This window comes from Silene latifolia, chromosome 11, assembly GCF_048544455.1.
Source record: "Silene latifolia isolate original U9 population chromosome 11, ASM4854445v1, whole genome shotgun sequence".
Taxonomy (NCBI): Eukaryota; Viridiplantae; Streptophyta; class Magnoliopsida; order Caryophyllales; family Caryophyllaceae; genus Silene; species Silene latifolia.
This window is the reverse complement of record NC_133536.1, coordinates 19,451,026-19,456,632: the sequence shown is the minus strand read 5'-3', so window position 1 is coordinate 19,456,632 and position 5,607 is coordinate 19,451,026.

Below are 5,607 nucleotides of genomic sequence, written 5' to 3'. Positions count from 1 at the left end.
AATACTCCAAACTCTATTTTAACTACCAATATAACCAACTAATGCCCTCCTTTGCTTTTATTATAATATGTGACCGGCTACCTGCTAAGTAAGTGAATAGATTTCTAACCTTCCTTTAACCCCTCTTTCTCTTTTCGTTTCTCTATTAATCTATTCACCTAATCAATCAACACAAAAACATGGAAAAAACCAGAAAAATCCACAGCAAAAAAAAAAACAGCAATTATTTCACCACTTATCAATACAGTTGTACTAGCATACATATTTACTGAACAGTGAGAAGAAGTTCTATTGTCTACGATCATGGCGTATTTCGAGTCGAATTTCTTCGACAAGTTATGTGATAGCTTCGGTAATTGCATGACGATGGAGCAAGTTGTGAAATTTGCTTTAACAAGTTATGTGATAGCTTCGGTTATTCTATCCTATGAAATTGACTTTCTAAACTCATTTCTTGATCAATTTGATGAAGTGTCTGAACCCAATTCAAGCTTATCAAGAAATCAGACAGTTTCGTCTAGTGTTGAAAATACCCGAAGGTCGAAAATTGGTGGAATACAAGCTGATGCTGATAAGATGTGTGTGTCGGATTCTTGTATTTTGCAAGAAAGGGAAGATGTGAGTAGTGTAGAGCAAGTGTTTGATGAAATTCCAGAACCAAATACAAGCCTAAATCAAGCTTAAATGTTGAAAATTAATGGCGATGATTCTCGGAATATCTTAACTGCTGGAAGCTCATCCACACCTTGCGTCAAGCTTGTACAAAATGAAGCTCTACCAACAGTGAACGTCAATACACCTAATGAGTCACACAACATGTGAACAAGATATTGTTAAAATTTATATTGTTCGATTTTCAGTTTTTTGATTTTCGATATATATAATACTTGCTCTTTATCAAAAAAAAAATGCAAGAGAGAGATATAATTTTTAAGGGAATAAGATGAAGAATGGAGAAGGAGGAAAGAAGGCGTAAAGAAAGAAGATGAAGACTCATAAGGAAGAAGATGAAGACTAAAGGAGAAAAAATGGGTACAAAAAAGAATGACCTGCTATAATAAGAACGAAATAACCAATTTTATTCAAAGCAAATGAGGACATTAGTTGGTTATATTGGTAGTTAAAATAAAATTTGGAGTATTTTGAGCAGCATAGTCATAGTTCGGAGTATTCCTATCAATTAATCCTTTTTAATTTTAGGTCCATTTATGAACAATATTAAGAATTCAAGGTTAATTATTGTCAAAATGTTAGTAGAGACTAATTTTGAGTCCTAAGATGGTTAGGGTAATTAACTTGTACATAAATATGAATTTTTGTAATTATTGTGATTTTAATAAGTTAAATCATGCAAATCCATAAAAACCGATAAATATACGATATTGGCTCTTTAAAGGCGATTTAGCATAAAATCTAGCATGTTCATACATATTATAATACTGCATTTTATTTATGATTGTCATATTTAATTTTATGTAATTTTTGAATTATGTAATTTTACTTAGTATGGCCTTAGTTTTAATTGGTATTACCCGAAATGTATGGGAATATCGATTCGGTTGTAATTATTGTGATCTCGCATCACCGTTTTGTAATTTAATAGATTTATTTTTATTTTAATTACAAATGTATAGTAGGAAGTTATGTAATTCATTTTGAAATTTAATCATTACGGAGTTCCTTGAAGACGGTGCCATTCGAGAAGGCGATCCTTCAAAGAAAGTGTTGCCTTGAAGTGCGTGCCAAGACCAAAGTTCAAGGGACCAAAGGAGTTGGTTTCCGAATTTGTAATAGTTTATTAGATTTACTATTTTAGGAAGGCCATACTAGGATTCTATTTTTATGCTTTGCATTTTATTTGTATGTTGCATGCATCGCTAAATCGCCATAACTAAACATGCATTTTAATCGAGTTTATCGACCGTGTCAATTACAATTATCGTAGTTCACCGCTTTAGTTCACTTAAAATGTGATAGATAATAAATTGACATGACCTCTCGCTAAAATAAACAATTGAGACTTAGCCTTGCCAAAAAGTAGAAACCATGAAAACCTATTTCATGAGGGAGTGCGCTCGGCCACACCGGGGTACAAACCTTGTTACGTAGGGGAAGTGGGTGATAAATGTCTATCCACCGAATTCATGTTGATAAGGGATGAATCGGCCCTACCATGCCCAAGTTGATGTGGATTTGGATCATGGACACATTTATTCGAAATTTGGGTTGAACTCAACAAAAGTATTCTCGACCTTTTTCGGATGTGTTTTGGGCTAAAGATAAATATTAATGTAATTTTATCGACCATGAGTTCTAAAAGTAGAATCGATTAAAGCGTTAATCCACCGAGTTATATTGATAAGGGATGAATCGGCCCTACCGTGCCCAAGTTAATATGAATTTGGATCTTGGAATCATTTATCAAGATGGGTAGAGGTCACTAGATAAATGCTATAAAACTTGTTTAAATTAAATTTTAAGAGTATTATTATTTTGAAAACGACAAGTGTTTTATTCCTTATATTTTGTTTTGTAGACCACTTTTATTTCTCATAACAAATGGCCGCACCAAACACCAACGCCACCACTCTCACTAATGTTTCATGGCTCCGATCCTTCATGGATCGTTGTAAACTTGAAAAGAATGGGTCAAATTTCTCCGATTGGGATGCCCAACTCAAATTAGCCGCTCAAGGTGACGACAAGCTTCGTTACCTCACTGAGGCCTCTCCACCCGAACCTAATGCTAGGTCGAGTGCCGCCACTAGGGAAGCATATGAGGCTTACCACAAAGAATCCGCCGCTATGAAAAATGTGTTGATTTTTGCTATGGAGGCGGATCTCCAAAGGAGAGCCTTTAAAATGAGCACCGCTTATGAAATCTATTCCAAACTTATGACAATGTTCTCAAAAGCACTGAGGATCGTCCAATATGAGGCGGCCTCGGCATTCTTTGATCTCGATTTCAAAGAGGGCCAAAAGGTTAGCCCTCACATGCTCAAATTGTTGGAGCTAGTCGAGACGTTGAAAATTCAAAAGGTTGAAATCCCCAAAGAGCTCATTGTTGATAGGATTCTTCACTCCTTATCCAAAGTCAAAGCATATGTACAATTCCGGGTGAATTTCAATATTCAAGACAAGGACGTGTCTCTTGAAGAGTTGCACAAGTTACTTGTGCAAGCCGAAAGAGACATGGGGCTAAATGTTAGCCCACCTAAGGATGTGCTTAATATAAGCACTAAGAGCAAGGGGAAGTTCAAGAAGAATGGGAAAAAGGGTAAGAGGCAAGCTCCCGTGTCCACCAAGGCTAAGACTTTTGAAGCTAGCACTTCCAAGACCAAGAAGGGTCCTCTTGATAAATGCCATTATTGTAATGGTGTTGGACATTGGAAGAGGAATTGTTACAAGTATCTTGGTGACATCAAAGCTGGAAAGATCACTCCAGTAGGTAAATGAGTATCCTTTCTTTTATGTTTCTAATTCAACTAAGGTATTTTGATACAAAGTTGTGATATTGTACCCCCTTTTTATTGTAAATAGGGCCCCCTCCAAGCAAAGACAGGGGAAAAGAGAAGCAAGCTTGAGAAATCATGAAGGAGCTAGGAGTAGCTACCAATGAAGCTTTGCTTTTATTATTGTCTTTATTTTAATGTTATGAATTTTAGAACTATTTTGATTTCCGTGTTCGACATGGGAATGGTTGATCCTTTTAAACAATGGTTGTATTTTGGATTATGGTGGCTTGGCTTGCAACCTAAGTCACCCCTTTTATCGTATTTGTTTGTTCTAAAATTCATCTTTACATGCTTGCACATAGAAACATATGATCATCTACTTAAAGTGATCCAATAGACAACTATAATGATGGGATTCATTATATGTCCACAAGCTTGAGGCTTGTGTATGATCAATTATAAAGTGATGTTGAGTTGATGAACTCTCATAAAGGAATGTCAATTACCATGTACACTCATCAAATCTAAAATCTATTAGTCAATCTATGAGATAATCCTCCTTCTACTTCAAAATCATTATTTGTGTCTCATAAGCTATCTTTGAATATCTAGTGTATTTATTCTAAAGATAGAGTGGGAGAAAAATGAAGACACAAAGAATACAAAGAATTATTTGTATGCTTAAGTAAATGAGATCTACAAAAGAAAGAATGATTTGTATACCTAAATAGATAGTATACATGAATAGATAAGATCTATGGTCTCGAATAGATGAGATCTACATGACAAAAGAGACCAAGTGAAGTGATCAAAAGAATATGTTCTTAAGATAACTACACGAGGAGACCCAAAGAAAGTTTTCATAGAAAATGACTAAAGAAGATAGAAAATGAGTAAAGAAAAGTCTCAACAAGAGATTTGGCTAGTCTATGACCTACGTATAAATACGAGTTTCAATATTGATATTTACTTAAGAGCCTAAATGAAACAAGGTTGCATCCTTGAATATAAATGAGATTTATGATTAAAAGTTGCAAAGAAAGATATGCCGATGTCTACAAAAGCTAAGTTAATTGTTAACCACACTAGTGTCATTACTTAACCTCATTATGAAAATGAAATGGTCATACCTCCTTCCGAAAAGGGTATTTTGAGAAGGACGTGTATTAAATGGGATTTCACATTTAAGTAATGACATTGCTACGCATCATTTTAAAAATGAATGAGTTTGAGATTAAAATTTCTTTTCCTAAGTTTAAGATTGAAACCTTTTCAAAATAGGTATTTTGAAAAGATATGTTGGGAACATATATGATTTTATCTTAATAACTTGGCAAAGCAAAATGTATTTCAATTCTTGAAATGTTTCGATTGAGTAGTCAATGACGAAACACATGAAATTTAGCGGGAGTTTGAAATTATCATGTGAAGACATGAAATTTAGTGGGAGCAATCATCTTGTAAAATTTATAACTCATTACTCATTGAGAATGACGAGCTAGTACTATTTTTCACAAAGAAGTATTTGAGTTTTCAATTCTGGATGAAAATGGACTAAGATGAATCCAATCACATCATGGGATGTTGGATAGGCATTGAGATATGCACATCAAATCAACGAGAAACGTAGGTTATTCATATCGACGAAAATAGAATTACCATAAGCAGTCATGGTCATTCATTGAACCTAAGAATGGTTGATCACATGATTAAAGATTACTAATGTTTCCGCCATTAGAATAATCATGCACATGTCTAATAATGAATCATATGCTTAAGAGCATGATGAGTCATTGGTAAGCCATAGAAGAATCATCATGACTTCTCGAGAAGAACTAATGAGCTATTCTAATGTTTGACAGAACACTCTGTTATGTGACAAGTAGTTGCACATATTGAAGTTCGAAAACGCGTTAGGATTTATGAAAATCTTAAGCTATTTAAGCTAAAAAGAGAAATAAGAAGTTTGAAAAGATACTTGGTTATAGTAAGAAGTTACTCAAAACTAGTATTTTCAAAATTTGCTAGAACTTATGAGAAGTGCTAGGCTAATCATCTTGACAATTGTTGCAAGATCCTACAAAACATATACCTGGTACATTATGAGTTGGAAGAACAATTGACTAGTGCAAGTTATGTCGTCCACCATAAT